Source organism: Micromys minutus (assembly GCF_963924665.1).
Source record: "Micromys minutus genome assembly, chromosome: 16".
NCBI lineage: Eukaryota > Metazoa > Chordata > Mammalia > Rodentia > Muridae > Micromys > Micromys minutus.
Genome location: NC_137985.1, coordinates 23,402,962 through 23,423,000, shown reverse-complemented (window position 1 = coordinate 23,423,000; position 20,039 = coordinate 23,402,962). Strand labels below are relative to the sequence as shown.

General features: G+C 43.6%; 1 protein-coding gene across 1 annotated transcript in view; it reads right to left on the bottom strand.

The window, feature by feature from the left end:
• Positions 1 to 20,039, bottom strand: part of OPCML (opioid binding protein/cell adhesion molecule like) — a gene marked incomplete at both ends in the record, with an annotated part of 1,083,292 nt that overhangs the window by 592,481 nt on the left and 470,772 nt on the right. The window lies entirely within an intron of this gene.

Genomic DNA, 20,039 nt, shown 5'->3' with positions numbered 1-20,039 from the left:
TGTTTGGAGAGGGTGAGCCTCTCTCCCATCCTTCTCCTGAAGGCAATTTCCTAGCAAGCTTTGCCTCATCTGCTCACAAGGTACTTCCTGAGATAATTATCTGCCCAAATCCTACCTTGTCATTCATCATGACAAGTGTACACATCACTTTGAGAAGAACTTTGTAGGATGCATCAAGTTTGAATTACTGATGTGTGTGGAAGAAAGAGAAACAGAAAACAGAAAAAAAAATGTGGAGAGTGGAAAACACACACACGCTCTCACTTGCGTGCACAAATGCATACATGCACGGATGTGTATATACAGAGATAGAGAGACAGATAGGGAGAGAAAGTTACAGACTACGTAACTTCCTCTGTGGTTAGTAGGACTCATGAAACACCTTGAGCCAACTAAAGCAGGTGGAGCCCACCGTTCTCTTCCTACAGAAGAGGAGAGAAACACAACAAAGAGCCATAGCATAACTTATGTAGGTTCACCATTATCTCAAGAGACAGCTCCAGGATTTTGGTCCTGGTTGACTGGCTCCACATGCTGAATGTTTCCAAGATCAGCCCCATTATTATACCAGGAGCTCATTTAGGGAGTATTCTTCTCCCCTGGCCATCCAGCTTTCTAAGTTATGGCCTTCTAGGACATCTTCCTACAATGGAATAACTCCCTGGTTACAAGAACAAAATAATAACTGCCCAGTGCTTAAGCATAGGGGATGCAGGGGACTTTCATATTCTAGCTGAAACTCTAAGGTAAAGTAAATATATGCAGAAGTCCTCTAGAGTGAGTAAGATGTGCACCTCATACCCTCTGCTACCAATTACCATGCATGGTGCACTAATGATTGGTAGGGAATAACATGGAACCTAAGCCCTAAAGGGCAAGTTCTCTGGCACTGCTACCCTTGGTCTTTTATACAAAGACCTGAGCTTTGTTTTCCCAACTTCTGGGATCACAGCACTCTGCCTGTGCTACTTAACAGAATTATCAATGAGGCTTTCAGAAAATGTATATCAATGAGTTCCATCTCCAATACCATACACAGACACAGACACAGACACAGACACAGACACACACACACACACACACACACACACACACACACACACACACACACGAGAGAGAGAGAGAGAGATAGAGAGAGAGAGAGAGCAAGGTACCAGGTATTAATATCCACAATACTCATAAAAGAAGGCAGCATATAAAATGAAGTCTACTGCTTCATAAATTTTACCTGAAATTAATATGCTAGCTATAATATTCATTAAACATTTAATTAACAAGACTGTTCTTTTTAGATTTAAAAGGGTCATTTGGAGATGCTTTTCAATATCTAGATCTTATGCCAGGCAGGGAAGTTTGAAGTCTTATCAATTTATTTTTAATCCTTACCTTGAGAAATTTCTACAAAGCAGAGATAGCCAAACCACTAACCTTTATTTTGTGTACAATTTATATTTTTCTCCCCAATCAAAATAATTTAAAAGCCTCACTGAGGTTTGCACCAGCAGGGACATAGAAACAAGTTGCCACAGTCTTTCTACTCCCTTCCTTCACTCTACAAAATGAGTAAGTGGTATATAAATCCTGAAAGACACCTTCATTGTTTAGCTCCAATAGGTAAGCACTTTAAAGTCAGCACTTAGCAAAGTTTCTAGTGTTTAGTAGAGTCTCAAAATAAATTTTTCAGAAAGTAATAAGCAAGAAGATGGGTGGGAGGAAGGATAAAAGGATGGTTGTGTAAATAGATGGATAGGTAGATGAATGGATGAATTGGCTTATGGGTGGATGGAAGGAAGAAAGGATGTATGCATGGATGGATCAATGGATAGAGAGATGGGTAATGAATGAATTGATGGAAGGATGATGGCTAAGTGGATTATAGATGAATGAAAGGATCTGTGGTTGATGGATGGATGGATGGATGGATGGATGGATGGATGGATGGATGGATGGATGGATAATGAATACATGGATTGATGCAAGAATGATGGGTAATGGATGAAGAATGAATGAAACATAAATGACCAGATAAATAGATGATGAATTGGTAGATGGGAGAATGGTAAGCTCCCACAGACTAAGTATGGTAATAGCAAGGGTGGTCATGCTTTTTGCTTCTTTGGCATTTGTGTGGTTACATAGAGTTATAGAAGTATTAGAACTAGCACTAATCCATACTCTTTAAAAATATTTTGTATAGTTATCACCTGCATTAATCTCCAGCTAGCTAGAAATATTAGAAATACATTTCAAATTAGAATGTCAAGACCTCTTAGAAAGGAAATGAAATGAGCTTATCTAGTTGGAACCAAGGAATGAATATTTGCCAAGAGTCTTCTCTGCGCCAAACACCACACTTAGTGCTTCGAGTGCATTAAACTGTTTAATCTTCTCCATTATGAGGAAGAAATCAGAGTTGTCACTCATCTTCATCTGAAAGAGATTATGTTCTCTGGTGAGAACAACATAGTACAAAGTGGGCATCTAGTGGTTCATGCATCTATTATAACTTCCTTTTTCCTTGTCTAAAAACAGAGGCCTCCTCTGTAATTTATGTAATTGAGATCTGTGGGGCGAGGCCTGCTCTAAACAGAACAGGAAACAGTGATTTAATCTTAGTTAATCACATTGTAAGTTTCCTTCGTCATAATGATCAGCTTTGTGTTGAGAACATGTGACTCAAGTATGACCAACTATATATTCCTTTGCATATTCTGGTACATCAGACTCCGATCCAATCCAACAGCTCACCTGCATGCTTAGTTAGATCCAGTGCAACTGGGGCAACTCATCCTTCACTGGCAGATGTAATCAATTCTAAAGGCTTTCGGGGACATTAATTCAAAGCCAATCCCTTGATATTCTCGGTATCTGAGGCAGGCAGCCCATGAGTGGCATCAATAAATAGCAGTTTCTTCTACAGGAGCATCTTCTTTAGATAATGACCCCACACATGTGCACAGGGCATAACAAAAGGTGATCCCTGAACTTGAACTGAGCAGCTCCGGGTTGTTCTCGGGGCTGTCTCCTTTAAGAGCAGTATACAACTCTCACCTGGCATTTGGTGAGATCAAAGGCTTGAACACAAACATTTTCTCTCCTTCAGACACAGAAAGCTTCCCAAACATTTGCTTGCACCCTAGCGCTTCTCTGCCTGCACCAACTCCCTTCTGAAGAGACTTTTATCTCGTCTTTTCAGTGAGGAGTCTGAACATAAATACATATAATTACTCTACATTAATATAATTATTCCGTCTCTCTCCTGATCCAGAAATGGTGGTTCATTTTTAGCTGCTAATGGTTAGAATTATTTATGTCCATTTGTTCAAGGACTAAAATTGGATTCATAAGAAAGAGCACAGAGATAGTATCCAGGAAAGGCCCTTTCATCTTTGCTATCCCATTGCTCCAGTTTGGGTTCTGCCCCTGCCTTCACAGGAATTGAGGTTGGCAAATTGGGGAGATTAGATTCACACTGGCCTCCATCCATTTATTCCCTTTGAAGAACTGCAAGCATACTGACAAGACAAAGCACTTCAGTTGTTCTAAAGCTGACCGTGCTACTCCATAGCCTCATCTTGGCATAACCCTCCTTCTGTGCCTGGGTGGGAAAGGCTGAGGACAAAAGCGGTGCCCACTTAGGATCAGTCATCCATGACATCCTCTGTGCCACTCTAGTGCCTTTGACAACGATGAAATCTCACTCCATATACATACATCACTCACCTCCATATGTTCTGAAATCAACGTTGGAAATAGCTGTAAAGAGATCATTGCAGGTAGAAATGTTCTCAGTTACAACTCCCAGAGAATGGGTTTTTCTTGTTGTTGGTATAACTTCAGTTTGTTGGTCTTAACATAATAACTTCCATGTTGAAGCTGGACTTTTTCTATGACATATTGGTGTCATTGAAAACTAATCGGGTAGAAGTTATTATGCCGTTTTTTTAAGTGTGAACACTGAGGCTGCATAGAGTTCAAAAATAAAACAAGACAAAAGACAAAACATACAACAACAGAACACCACATGTTCATCCAGGCCAGCTCTTGGCTCAGGGAAAGGAATCTGAAATTCTAGTACAGTATAAGCTTCATAGTGAAATCATGTGTCAAAACAACAATAACAGCTAAAACAAGAACCATATTCAGCTAGTAGTTAGAGATATGGAATCTGAAAAATCTAGGTCTGAATCCCAGCTCTGAGCTCAACAGGTGTGTTGTTTATGGACTTACTCATGTAGGACATGACCATTCTTATGGATAAAGAGGTGGTATCTCTGAAAACTAAGTAATTTGTTCAGTGCCATCTTACTAATAGACTACAGAGGTCGAAAACCCAAATCTCTCCCCAAGAATGAGAGTCTCAGCTAGTATTATTATTGCCTCTTGCTACAAAGGATATCTTATTGGTGACTGATATAAGCCTAGTAATTTAAGTGTGCTTGTGGGTAAACTCAGGCTTGACTACTAGACTGAAGTTTGGGACTAGAAGAAGAAAGAGAGAGTCTGATCAGGCCTGAGCCCTATACCTCCATTCTGGCTGATTCCAATATGAGGTTTGTTTTAGTTGGGGGTTCCTATTGCTGCAATGAATCATAACCAAAAAGCAGGCTGGGGAGGAAGGGTTTGTTTGGCTTATACTTCTATATCACTGTTTATCAGCAAAGAAAGTTAGGACAGAAACACAAGCAGGGCAGGAACCTAGAGGCAGGACCTGTGCAGCTGCCATGGAGGAGTTCTGCTTACTGGCTTCCTACCCATGGTTTGCTCAGTCTGCTTTCTTATAGAAAGCTGGACCGCCAGCCCAGGGATGGCACATGTAACTCTAGTTGTGTAAAGTTGGCATAAGACTAGCCAGACGCAAGCAAAAGAGGACTGTGTTCTCTCTGCCTCTGTTTGTCTCTGTCTTTCACTCTCCCTCCCTCTGCCACCCATGTGTGAGTGTGTGTGTGTTTGTTGACCTTGCACATGATTACCCTTCTATGTCTTACTGCCTTGTGCTGAACTATGTTTCCCCCAAACCCAAATGTTTCTACCCTAACCCCTAGAACCTCAGAATGTGACTTCATTTGGAGGTAACCCTATTTTAGGAGGCTATTGAACTAAAATGGGCTGTCATGTTGAGTCTTAATACATTATGACTGGAGCTGGAGAGATGGCTCAGCAGTTAAGAGCACTGGCTGCTCTTCCAGAGGTCCTGAGTTCAAATCCCATGATGGCTCACAAACATCTGTAATGGGATCAGATGCTCTTTTCTGGTGTGTCTGAAAGACAGCCATAGTGTACTCATGCATAAAATAAATAAATCTTATAAAAATGCATTATGACTATGTCCTCATGAGAAGAAAGACTTTGCAAATCACAGAGACACCAGAGATATGTAGACTGAAAAACATGAGATAGCCCCACATGCCAACACCTTGATCTTGGGCTTTTAGCCACCAGAATTTTGACAGTTGATTTCTGTTGCTGAAGCCATCTGCCCTGTGGTGCTTTTCATGGCAATGGGATACACTAGCAATGCATATGGCAAATCACTTTTTTTTCCAAAATAGTTGAGACTCTATGATTTAAAACTTAAGAACGACTCACAAAGCCAAAGTAGGGACAAGAAGACAGAGAAGCAAAGCCTGGAAGTGTTTGGAAGTCAATAAATAAATGATGGTGGCTTTGCAGGATCTACAGGGTTTCTGCTTTCCCAAGATATAGCAGCAGTGTGTGCATGTGTGTGTGCATGTGTGTGTGTGTGTGTGTGTGTGTGTGTGTGTGTGTGTGTGTGTTCATTTTAAAACAACAAATACAGAGGAGATTCTCACTAAGTTCCAGAGACTGTATAGCTGCCAAGGTTGCCAAGATCAATATGATATTCTCCACGGTCTAATGAGAGAAATGTTAAATTTCATTGTTACTATTTGCTTACATGCCCCTGTGCTGTGATTAGGTGATCATATATTTCCTTTACATTTCATTATCTTCTTAACTCATAGCCAATTAAGACACAAATGGGCAAGTTTAAACACGTCTAATGCATGCCAAACATCAGGCTGTGTCTCTGGAGCCTATACAAGCTTGTAGAAGCAACTGAAAAACAAGGGCCTGACACAAGACATGCACAGAGGAATGGTGACCCCTTCTAAGCAGGCTCTTAATTCCTAAGAAAAATGACCAAAGATTAATATGGTGAGGCACCAATGACACTGGTGGGAATCAGAGAGGAGAGAAGGAGAAAGACCTGGTTTGTCAACCTGACTCCAAGGCTATCCCATATCTTCCTCTCCTTGGTCTCTTTCTTACATCTTGCTTCTTCTCGTCATCATACTCCCTCCCATCACCATGCTTCCCCATCACCGTGCTCCCTCTCATCACCATACTCCCTCCCATCACTGTACTCCTTCCCAACACTGTGCTCCCTCCCATCACTGTGCTCCCTCCCATCACTGTGCTCCCTCCCATCACTGTGCTCTTTCCTCTGTTGCTGAGCATGCCACTATCTTCATCCTCCCTCTGCAAGTAACTAAGATGATCTCAACTACCCAACATTAGATGACCACCTGTGATGGCTGAAGGGAAGTATCCATGTAAGGTTTAGTCTCCTCGAAGAGGATGCTGTCCATCATGAAAGGCTGAAACTCAGAATGAAGGTTGGTACAGAGTTAGTAAATTCTAATGAGATGATAAGACTCATTTGGATGAACAGAGTCAATGTCAGACTCCTTTGAGAACTTGTAAGATAAGGATGTAGCATGTCTGCTTCTGAAAGCATCCTCCAAGGGAAAGCACTGCAGTAATCCAAAGAGGGAGTACACTGCAGGAAACAATGTTCAAACTGTGTATTAGTAAGCCACTGTGTGTTGAGCCTTTCTGCTACTAGAAGTGGTCATGTAGAGGCGGCAGGCCATCTGCAGGTCTTGCAAAGGTGAGTATTACCCCTAGAGAGAGGAAAAAGAGAAGGCCTGCCTTCCTACAAAGTTGAGTCTTTTTCTAACCTAGCTGACCTCTCATTTACCTGGCAGCCGGCCAGAGAGGGAGGGAGAGTACAAGGTCCCGAAGATGGGCTCACTCTGTCACCTTTCCAGATGCAAAGGAAGTGTATACTCACTGCAAATGGCAAGCTTGGGTGTAAATGGCTACTGGGTGAGAAATTCTGATCCTGCTGAAGAAAAGGCAGGGACTCCAGATCTCTAGGGTTCATCATCTTCTTGAGTTGTCAGGGTCAATGTCACTTTGTAATTAGCATTTGCCATCAAAGAAAGCACTTTCACTTCCCAAGCAGTGTGAGCACAACTGGGATGGAGACTGAAATGCTGGACTGTGTGAGCAAAGCATGATTTTAACTGAGCTAGTGTCGGGGTGCCGTGCTGTCCTTTCTAACGACCTGGAGCATGGTCCTCCAGTGCAAGCCATGGGCCCAGAAGCTGATCTGCTAAGCACACCTGGGAAAACAAGAACCTTCTCCCACAGCAAAGCCTACATTTCAGCAAAGTTGACATTAGGATAGGCTACATAATGAGCTGGTGGCCAGCTCTGCAGCCTCCCTTTCTCTACAGAGGCACGTTAGGAGACAATGCTGATGGAGTCAATGAACAGAATCTCAGCCTAGGCTTTATGAATACATCTGTCTGTCGCTGTCTGTCTGTCTGTCTGTCTGTCTACCTGCCTGTCTGTCTATCTTACACATACTACCTGTGTGCAGCCTTACTGCATGACATCTTAAGTCAAACCCAATTTCTTACACTTTAGCCCTTCTCTCCCCCCCCCCCCCGTATGTGGGGAGCTGTTCATAGCTTTGCCCTATATAAAAAGATTTATGATTTTTAAAATATTTGAAGTAGTAGCAACTAAGATTAGGTTCGTATACATCATCAGACACTAGGCCAGAGATAATATCCATCCGCTAACTTAATTTCTTAAGTTCTTCTGTGGGATCTGTAATCACTTCCCTTCATTAAGGATGAAGAAAACTGGAACTTTGAGAGGTATGTGCCTTTCCCAAGGTCACACAGCTGGGGTGTGGCAGGGCTCAATTAAGATCCAGAATTCCTTGCTCTGCAAAGTAAATGAAGGCCAAAATTCTAACTAAAAGCAGGTTGTAACCCTCAAGGTTGAATTACTTCTTACTCTGACTCACTCTTCTCCTGGAAGTTGTCAGAAGAGCCCTGCTGCTGTTTTTTGGTTGAAACAGCTCCTCCCCCATGCCACTGTGGTCTTGGCAAAAGGTCCAGGCTGAGAGCTACAAAGCCCCCTCCCTGCCATTTCCTGCTGCTGCTTATCTGGGACAGTTGGGAGTTAGCAGGGCCTACACCTGTCTCTCTCCTTTTGGCCCTGCCCCTGCTCATGCTGGCTGGGCTTGTTTCCATGACAGCATTGCAGGCAGGCTTCCCACTTTGGCTTTCCACTTGGCATTCCAAGAACAGAGGGCTGGGTAGACAGGAAAGAGAGGAGGGGTTTTTCTGGCAGGCACTGCAGCTTGTCATCAGTATCTGGCCATAGATGGGGGGCTGGTGGCCAGGAGAGAGGTGACAGTAGTGGCAATACAGTACATTCACCTCACCCCATGGGATTACACTCACTTGTCTCTTGACTCTGACCTTGGGTAGCCTCACCAAGTTCAGGTCAGGGCATACTAAGTCAGGTTACATTAGGTTTGCTCTGTCCCATGCCTCCTTGGTCCATCCAAGGATTTCCAACCTCTTCTCAGAGTCCTTGGTGGGGAGAGGGTGTCAAGTGAGTTTTGTTCTCAGGAGTTCAGTAACACTTCCTTCTTACTCAAGGCTATGATTTCTTTTATGGTTCTACACAGTCAAATATATCCCCCAAAAATTCCATGAAAAAATTCTAGAAGTAAATGAGTCGCTATTCTTAGTAACTCTTACTATAAGGTTGTTGCTTTTGCTGTGTACTGCCATTGTTGCTTATCTTTTGGCACTGTTGACAGCAATTCATGGACAGGTGCTACATCTTCGATGGCTGGTTACTTGACTACAAATGTAGTGAGGTAGAGAGGTTGGGCTATTGTAGGTCCAGGGCCCAATGGTGATGAATCTTGGGCTATTTTTAGACTCCTAAGAATCCATCTTTGAATCAGATCTAACATTCTATGATTAACAGATACAAATCATTTTGGAATGTATTAACATAGCAGTGATTCTCTTCTATGAACCCCAAAGCTGGAATGTCACCAGATAGCCTCTGAGATTTCTGCTCTACTGGAAGCCTCCTTTTCTGATGTTTCTGTGGAAGTCTCTTAAAAGTGTCTTGATTTCAACTTCTCATTATTCTGTTATGATTAAAATAAATTCATGGAATAACCTTCCTTTCAGAACACAGAATTTGAGGGGTTAATTCTAAGTTTTTGGTCAATGGTTATTCATATTTGCCTCTGGAATAAACTATCTGTCATCGTCTGTGAAGTAAGAGCTGTGTTTTTACATTGATACTCTGCTGATTCATGAACTAAAGTTCACTATGGGCACCTAATATAGTTGAGGAAACAGGATATATTTGGAGGTAAGACCCTGAGTTCTTACTGGGAATCTTTGCTATGAGACTACTGTATACTAAAGAAAATACTACAAGGCTGGGAATATGGAAATGGATGATCCTTGCTTTGGAATACAGAAATATCCAGAACCTCTTAGGCTATGTATAACCAGAAGCTTCTCATACACAGGAACCAGTCCAGAGACACAGACACACTGACCTTCCTGACAATCTTGGATGACTGGCTTGTCAATCAGCAGGCAGATGTCACAGCCCCGAAGGAAGGCTTGTCAGTAGGCATGGGTTTAGGAGGGGAGACCCTCCACATTCTTCCTTCCTCAAGCAGCCAGATGGAAAATGTCCTGCATTACCAGTAGCAAGTCAGCACTTCCATGCTGAGTGACAGACAGATGCACTTGCCTTTCACTGTCTGGTGTGATCTGACCTCCTTTGCCAAAAATAGCCTTACCTCTGAGGAAGCCTCCCACCACCTCCTCCTCACAGTGCACTCATGCCTGGCCCATGGTGACCCTTCCTCAAATTATTCCTTATCCTCATCTAACCCACGCTAATCTATCTCCCTTCAAATTGAGTCTTCTCTGTGTCATTCTGAGGCTATCCAGGTCCATGGTATACAATGTCTGTAGGAAGCCCTTATTTTAACTTCTGTTCCTGTTCCTAGGGGAGGTGGGGGGACACAAATGTCTGAAAAGGCCTCCCGAGGATGTGGATTTGGAAGGTGTATGGGTGAGATCCGTGATGCTTATGAGAGGGAAGGCAGCTAGACCACTAGGTGGAGGCAGCTGGGACTACTGGCAAGGTACTCTGGCTTGCCCTAGGGCAGGAGTCATGCAGAAAAGCACTTAACTGGACTGCCTCTCGGCAGGAACTCAGAAACTGTTCTCACATTAATACATGAATAAACACCACCAGGACAGAGGAGAGGGTGAAGTAAGGGGAGGCATATCAAACACCCTGGGAAGTGGTTTGTGCTGTTTAATAAAAACCATACCTGTGGGTTTCATAATACAAAGAACTGACTGTAAAACCAGGCAGATACCTTCTTACTTGGGAGCGATCAGCAGGGAAGGAATCAGAGAGCTTTATGCGGGCTTAGATTATAAAAGACTGAGAAGTAACCAAGTTTCCCCAGGAAGAGTCTGACGACAGGATTAACTACGTAGGCAGCATTGAGTCCAAGTCGCAGGTTCACACTGAGCCTCCAAGCAACATTTTAACTCTGACCTTGAGAAAGTCATTCACACCGTCTCCATTTTGCATCCCTCTTCACACACGTGAGTGTTGCCTTTGCCCTGTGCAATGGTAAAGCCCACTTCTCAGGACTGCCGTGAGGGTAAAATTAGGCATTGCTCAGAGGACACTCAGCATACATTTTTGGCCCATGGTAAGTGCTGAATAAGAGTCAATAACTCTTCAGTGATGGCATCATGATATTAATATTGATTGGGTCTATTTTCAAAGAGAAGTGACACTTTAGATTGGGGCTCCCTCCTGATGTGAGAGCACATAGCGTGTCTCTGTATTTGCTACTACCTCCAGGACTGTAGCAGCCCTGCCCCGTCTGGTCTCTTTTATACCTTTCAGTTACCTTTAAACTTCTTTGGACCTGGCAGTTTTGCACACCCAGCCAACACTCCAATATTAACTGGCTATATATGTCCTCTGCTCTAACTTGAGGATGATGCCTGAAGCCCTATGTTATTAAAAGGAAGACTGCTGCATCCTTCTGTTTGCTTAATCTACGTGATCTGTTTTCACAGTAGGTGGGTGCCGCCTGGGAATATAGCTTTATGAATTAAAAATGGAAATGATAGAAGGCAATATTAAAAAGACTAAATACTCTCCAAATCATGGCATCTCCAGTGGGGCTGTACCCATTAGAGGCTGATTGGATTTGAGAAGAAGGATCCCTAAGGGCCCTTTCAGGCCCAGAAGGTATTGGTTCCCTCCAACCATCTGAAGACTTTACTCTTTCACAGACGGCTGTGACTTGCTTCGAAATCCTAACATCTCAGTGTTCTGATCAATGCCCAGACTGTTGGCCAGTGACCTTTGCAGCACTGTCCTCGAATGCAGAGCAACAGTGGGAGAGGCTCTCTCCCTTCCAGACACTGATTAATCACCAGCATTAGGATCCACAATAAAAGGAGACAAAGCTAAATCAAGAGGCTGCCTGGCTCCTGTGCCCCAGAAGGTAGAGCCCCACTACAGGACACCAGCCCGTACCTGCCCTCAACCACTTGGTGCCATACCAACTGCAACATCATGGCATTAGGTGGTCATCTACATGATGGCTATCTTTCCTAGAATTCATTCAAAAATGCCTCATGTGTGGAGAAGAGATATAAATTCCCAGTGCTTGAGCAGGGCTCATCATAAATGACTGACCTACTCTCATTTTTCTTAACAATCCCATTGGAAACATATAACACTGACCATTTATAGAGGTAACAGAGAGACTAAGAGGGGACCAGAATCACAGGATTTCTGGATGTGCTATCTAGTGCCCTCCAGGGTGTGGAAATCCACTGCTGTGCCCACCAGACCATTCTTCTGATGGTCTTATTTGAGAAATACATGGGCCAAACAATGGCATGCAATGCCTAGGGGAGCTTGACATATAACATGATTAGTTGTCTCATTGCTGTCCTTACTATCCCCATTGTAGTGTGTCCTAGGCTAGCCACACAGCTAAATTATTCAAGTCAGCAAACAGTAAGACTTGGCTAGGATCTGCAGGCCACAGGAGGCCTCTTCAGGCTCTCGGGTTCTCCTGGGTTAAAACTAAAAGAGCCTCAGCTTTGCCAAACCATCTTTCTGTCTGGAGGCATTCAGTTTTGAAGATGTTCCTGCTGGTTTCTCTGGTTCTGGCACTGTCCCATTACTGTAATTAAATTATCAAGGGGGAAACCATGGAGAATGAGCTACAAAGGGGAAGGAGAGTGGCAAGTAAAGCTGAAAAGAGAATTCCCAGAAACCCCTCAGAGGCTGTATGTCCACATTTTCCCATCCTTCTCCGTCCATATGTCCAAAACAAACACGTTTGAACCTCTGCATGGCCAAGCGGATGTGAGCAAACCCCGCATGGATCATGCCCGTCTTGAATCACTAACCCTCGCCTCCTGTTTGGGAGTCATTATTAGCAGGAGATGACGCAAGAGGCAGAGAATGCCCAGCTGAGACTGTGTGTCCAGGTGCACTTCTCTGAGCAGGCTGTTGGAAAAATCCTATTTGACTTGAAACTGGTCTAAATTTTTCTTGCAATTGATCGTGAGAGAACACATATGAAACCCCACCATGCCAGCCTGAAGGAGCCATTCTCCTCATTACGTCCCCCGTGGAAGCCAAGCTGACCCAGGGCCTATACCTTGCAGGGGCTCTGGGCTTCTTAGCTCTAAAATGAACCAACCTCCCTTTCAGCCTTCTTCATGAACCACTTGCTGCTTTCCAAAGTGTTTGGTGACAGCTGTGCACACCCAGGAAGATAGATTTCTGGCCTCATTGTGATACACCTGCAGGAGAATCAGTACAGCAATCCCCAGTACCAGTGGGTGGGGGATTTGACTATATGCATTCTGGCAAACAGATTTGGTCCTCTCCCACCCCAAGCCTTTTTTCTTATGCATTCGTGTTTATTCCAGGATGTGCCCCTATTGTGAGGGGATTATATGTGCCTGGTTCTATGTGCATTATGAAAGAGACAGAAAAATAATGGAAGAAAGATGGACAAATGATTTGTTGTTGCAGGTAGATGTCAAGTAACTGAAAGCCAGGAAGCACTTTCACCATGAGTCTATTTGAGGACCAAGGCATCTGATTAGACTTTCATTCACTGATGCATTTAATGAATAAATAAGGACTTCCTCCCTGCCTGCAAGGTGTCAAGCATTGTCCCAGGCCAAGGGGAAGGCAATAGTGACTGTTGCCAACAGACATTGTCTTCTATGGCTGGGAGATGAAGACATACAACCAAACATCCTGTGTTGTATGCATTTAACATTCTTATGGAGCAAAGAGGTCTGCTGTGGCATGGAGACAGACAAGAGAGGCTAACATGAGAGAGTCAAGTCAAGTTGAAGTCAGGGCAACAGAGGGATAGGGAGCAGTGGATGTAGCCAGATGTGTGTGTATGCATGTACACACACACACACACACACACACACACACACACACACACGCATGCATGTGTGTGGTTATGCATTTGGGGATGCATGTGTGAGTGCATCCTGTGTCACTCTTCTTGCTGGAGTGGAGAAGTAGAGAAAATAGAGGGAAATGCTATATGCAAAGCTGAGAAGCAAAGAGAGGCAGAGAACAATGCTAAGCCATAAAAGAAGCAAAGGACAGATCACTCGATGTTTTATAAGCTGTATCTCTTTGGCATGGGGGATGCTTTGTGATGTGGGAGTAGATAATATTTCTAGCATCACATTTTAGCATGTAGATGAGAAAGAATGAAGATAGGTCAAGTGGTTCATACCATAGACCAGAGGCTCATCAGGATTGAAATCCATAGGCAGGTCTGAGTGTGAGTCTCCAATGGTCACTTCCGGTTACCTCACATGTTTGCCACCTTTAATACATATCTAAATATAGAAGGAAGGCACTGCTGCCTTCTGTGATTTACTGATGAGGAAGCTGAGGTACAGAGAAGTCCAGACATTCATTCAAAGTCACAGAGGTAGTGAGGCTGGAGCAAAGTCTGGATTGAAGTATAGTCAGCAACAGGGAGATATGGATGAAACTTTACAGGCCATAGAATGTTAGTGGAACATAGGTTCCAGGGATGAACACATCTCAACAGGACCATACTAAAGACCAACCTAGAGGGCTACCGAGTGACTTCCAAGAAAAACTTTCTTTGGGGACAGTTGCAAAAACTAATCAACATTTCCGCAATCCAGAAAAATTATGCTTATGAAAAATTTTGGCAACTGTCCATAAACTAATTCTAACCGGAGTCTGAGCACCTGCCTGGTCGATCAGCTCTCTGCTTCCTCCTTCAATGTGTGCACTAAAAGTGGGGTCTCCAGGCAGTTTGTTCATCATAGCTCTATTGCTTGTGCTGCTGGCTGGATAGAATCTGACACTTGTCCCATCATGTTGGTCCCTCTAGAGCCAGGGAATGGCAGGCAAGATGGCTCCCTAGGTAAAGATACTTGACTGAGAAGCCTGGCAACTTGTTTGATCTCCAGAATGCACATGGGGGAAGGAAAGAACAGACACCTGCAAGTCATCGTCTGACCTCCATACACACACAATGACAGTAACACATGGGCACATTCATTCACATGAGTGGACATACATGCATACAAATCATGTAAAAGGAAAGGAACTTGAGAAACATCGTTGCATGGTTTTCCACATCTCTACAGTTTCCCATGAAGCTTTTCTGTACTTGGCATCTATAAAGCATTTACTGAATTAACAAAGAGCCCAGCCCTTCCATCTGTCTAAAGTGCAGGCTTTTGTATCCCATCTCCAAATAAGCCAGACAGCCATTCAATGACAACAGTTCATGAAGAGGAAAAACTAAAGAAACCAGTCTCTGAATTAGAATACCGGGGACCAAGAGGTAAGGTCTCACTGCCTAGCTAAGGTACAGCCTGACCTCCTACCTAGAGAGCTATGAACTCTGAAGGGTCCTTGCATTCTCCTCCTTCCCATTTGGGAGCATCACCTAGAGTGAGGCAACACATTTACAGAGGGCTATACAACAGGAACGTCTGCATCCTCTAGAATGGCAGAGACATTTGCCCTGCACTTTTCTAAATTAGCAGAGATGTGCACAAAACTGCCTGCTAGCAGACAGCTTCATAACGGTGAGACAGCCTGCCAAAGAAAGGCTTCTTTTCAAAGTAACTTGCAAATGAAGGTGCCTTAATGGTTCAATAGTCACCTGCTTCAGATGGTGGAACTCAGCCAGGTTGGTCCCTCTGCAGCCCAAGGAAGAATTCAAGGGAAGATAGCCTTCCTTGTTTGCACTGCCCTAGCACAAGGCTAAGAGTGGAGGTTGTGGCCTCTGTCCGCATGGAGACTCCAGCCTGCAGGTTGGCCTGAAGACATCTGTGAGCATCCTTTCACTCCTTGGCCCTTTGCTGACTCTGTACTCTCACCAGACTTACTTCTGACGTTCCAAGAAAGCTAAGAACATCACACCTACTTTGTACCTGGTAGATGCCTTTGAAAGTTTTTTCCAAACTGTAAATGTTTAATTACATGTCTCCTTAGAAAGAAACTATGTACGCGTGGAATCAGTAGCCCACAACACCTGCTCATCTGACCCCGGCAGACAAGCAAGTCTTCAAAGGCAGACACGGGCTCACTAAGGATCTTCTATCCCAGTGTCCTCTCTGCCAGACTCTTGGCCTGCAAGAGTCTCCACACATCTACATATTTTGCCCCCCCCTATCTCTTGGTCCTCTCATCTTCTGCTAATAGATCACCTCATTCAGAAGAGATCATTCAGAAGGAGGTAAGATGCCACATCCCAACCTCAGGTGGCACCTGGCTGGACCCACCCACATTCCCACTCCTCTGTCCTATCTGATGATGCTCTGTGCCCTTTCAAAAACTGATGGGCCAGTCGCACAGTGCTCTGTGCCCCATTCCCCTTGCCTTCCTTCCTCAACCATTCTTCTGACACCCAGGGCTTAAATAACACAAGGGGACATTTGCAGAATTAAAATAATTTCTACTTAGCAGCAGTCTCTTTACACAGATGTAAATATTCATAAACATATCAACTTTTGCAGACCCACCACACACACACACAACTGCCTACAACGCCCCTGCTGCCTTAGGCGTTGTTCTAATAAGTTAGGAGCAGGAGAGTAGAAGGGGTTATTTTTAACTTTAGAAAAATTTTTTTTCCCAAAGCTGTTTTAAAGTCCCTGCTGGGAGTGAAGCTGGAGAGCTGTTCTCTGGAAACTGAGAATGTTTCCCACAGAGTCGTGGGCAGAGCTGGATCTGCGACGGAGACAGGCAATCATACCCCTGAATTTCCAAAGCATAAGGAAGAAACCCAAACACAGTTTCATGTGGTCCAGTATGCATGTCAGCACCTCGGTAAACAGCACTAGTCAGCCCACACAGCACCCACTATTCTCTGGGGTGAACCCTCAGGGAAGGGAAGGGGTCTGACAGGATCGTGGAAATCCTTTGTCTGATCTCTCAAGCACAGGTCTTTATCCTTCGGGCCATAGCCATTAACACAGCTAAGGGGCGGCTCTCCACAGGCATAGCCACAATTGCATTACCTGGGCCTAAGTCCCTGATAAATATGTTTCCTTGGTGTGGTGGTTATTTATTATTCAATAACTGTCCTATTAAGCTTAAATGAATGGGGTATTTGAGATCTATCCCCTATGTACATCTTCCAGTTGCTGCTGTCAAGGGAATCCTGCCAGATACTTAATAAACCCTGCCTCTGACACTGAAGCACACACATGCCTAAGCTGGAGCAGTGGGTGTGTCTCTTGCAGCTGTAAACATAGAGTAAAGTGACTAATATCTGTGGAGACAATCCATGCCTGCCTTAGCACAAAGCCAGCACCTTCATCTTCCTCTCTCTGCCTCTTCCCGCTCTAACCCACTCCTTGGGGAACAGCTTGAAAGATTACAGCTCGGAAGTAGACAGGGTGGGAAAACGAGAAGGGATTAAAGAGAAAATAGATTCATGAGAAGACAGATAACAGAGTTGTCGGGGCTCTGTTAATTAAAAAGCAGCAATTTGTCTGAATTCTGAATGTGAAGAATCCCCTGGGAGATGTTAGCAAGGCTTCCTCTGAGAATCAGACATGCTCTGTTTTTACATAGGGACATGCTACAGCTTGAGATGTGTGGGAGGCTCTCTTCTGTCCATTCATACTTGGAAACTCGGACTTCCTTATAGGGTCATGGCCACAATGGCCATTTCTTTCCTGCCCTGCCAAAGAGATTTGTATGAGGCTGAGGGCCCAGGTTTCTGGAAGAAGCTGAGACCTTCTCATTGCAGACTCCACAGGGATGCTTTCTGCTCTCCAATACTTACTGAAGAGGCATCCTGGGCCAAGCACTGTCAAATGCTTTGCATAATTAACTTGTTTTAATGCTCACAACTATCCCATGAAGCAGACACTCTTACTGGGCCCATTTTATCAGATCAGTAAGCAAGATGGCAGACAACTGTCTCACCCAACCAGTAGATGAAACTCAGTGAAACTGAGCTTCAAGCATACTTCGAGTGACATCAGAGGAGGCTGAAGCACTGAGTTCCACTGGCCATCCCAGAAGAAGTTAGTGCTTTGTTCATGACCTATCAAATGGCTTACTAAAATGTATGGTCAATGCAGGCCTCTAATAGCTGGTTAGAACATGCTCTAAACAGACAGGAAGTTACTGCTTAATCAAGAACATGTGCTAATTAATATTGTGGATATTTTGCCTTGAAAATGAATTAAAGTTGCCCTTTCTATGCGATGTTTCCTTATTTGGAAGCAAAACAAAATATTTCCCAATGGGCTTATGGTTCCTAGCAACAAGATAGCAACAATGGGCTTACGGTTCCTCTAACAAAGAACTGCAGGATACAGAACGAAGAGGTAGATGCTGAGAGATGCTTTGCTTTGTCCCCAAGGGTACATGTTTCTTCAAGCTGTCTTCCCCTGGGTTATTCTGGGACATAGCCCTTTGAAGATGCTTAGGATCTTGTTCCCAGCATGGTCTGCACATATAATATGCACTTTGACCAGAAAGTGACAGAGGCACTAGCCTTGCAGAAGAACTCAATGTATTTAAACACTAGGTCTCACCTTACAAAGACTCAGCAACAAACAAATTTTCCCATTGACTTAGGGTGCATGGCTTCAATAAACATTGATATTTAGATATAATATTTATTGGAAATCTGCCATGGCGCAAGTTGAGCACCATGGATACAACAGTGGGGGACACAAACAGAAATTACTGCCCTTTTGAGGCCTGCCATCAAGGGTTTTTTTTTTTTTTTTTTTTTTTTCCTCCCTTTGAATTGGGAGTTGTGTATAACATTAAATTCTAGGTGATTTTCAAATTCTCAAGATTACTGGTTCCTTAGATAGAATTATGCACATGCAAGGGCAGGCCACAGCCATAATTTAGACACAGGCTGATGCTTTATAAGACTCGGTAGATGCTGAAAAATGTTGTGGGGATATAATGTCATGAACACTGAGCAGAAAGACTCTCAGTCTAGAGTAGTAGACTGAGCACTGGCCATGAAGCCAGGAGACTTGAACTTATCTGGCCTCTCATATACTAATCCCTTGACCTTCAACAAGAGCTTAACTTCTAGGACCCTCTGTGTCTTTACCTATAAATAAAGGAGGGTAAGATGATTGCACATTTTTGGATTTGTTACGTAGAGCTTAATGCAAAATAACATAGTCTGAAAGTACATTATGGACTGTGGTTGAGAAACTTACAACAGGATCATATGAAAATGGGATGTTGATGTTGAGGACCAAATACGTGTGTCGTTGTGATAATTGCAGACAGCCTTGTAACCTGATCTGCTATCTTTATAGCGAGGTCAGAGTCTTAGAAAACCCATGCTGACCACCACGAAGTGCTTTCTAATTTTGGCCAGGCTGAATGCCCTTTCCAAGAGTGTGTCTGCCTGAGGCTGGAGCACCAAAGGCGACTCACCCAGGTAGACTGGAACTTAAAGGACAACTACCTTCATCCTATAGCAGACTGTAGCTATTCTCCATCCCCACCTCACCTCATTTACATTTTATTATTTCTGGTTTTATTCAATCATAGTGAGAGCCCAAAATGTAAGATGAAAAATTGTCAGAAATGGACAATCCATGTATTTAAGGCAATGCCATTTCAAATAGAATGATGGAAGATGGCTCTATTTACTTGTCCTATACCTGGGACATGAGTCAGCTATTTGTCCTGTCTATCCAAGCAGTATGTGTCACGCCTGTTACTCAGAAGCTGTTTCAGGCAGGAGCTACTACTGTGACATCGCCTCATTGTTCAAAAGTAGCTTCACATGTTGGCTCAACATGATGTCAAAGATCCTGTCATTGTCTCATTGCATGTCATCACATAGACACTGTGCCTTCTCACATCGCCAGAAGGGTGAGGGCACTACAGTAAGGAGTGAGGGAGAGAGCATCTACATATCCTTATAGTGCTCTTGTGTTTGTCCTACTCTCCCGTTAATCCTCTACTTGGTCTGCTCTTTAAAGCAGATACAAGTATTAACAATGTTGTTGATACATACCTAATTTATAAACTACCCTTAATCATAAGTATGAGTTTATAGGAACATACTTGGCATTTGGGATTTCGCTCCCTCCTTACACTTGAGTATCCAATAGTGGCTCTTAGGATGCATCCAATGTGGGCATAAGACTACTACTGTGTGGATATTTTCTAGTTATTAAAGCAATAAGCTAAGTGCTGCTAACCAGGAATTCTGCAGGTGTGATTAAATGATGGTTAAGTGTCTGATCATAAAGTGGATTATCCTGTGTTGTTCTGACTTAGTATCTTGGTTACTTTTACTG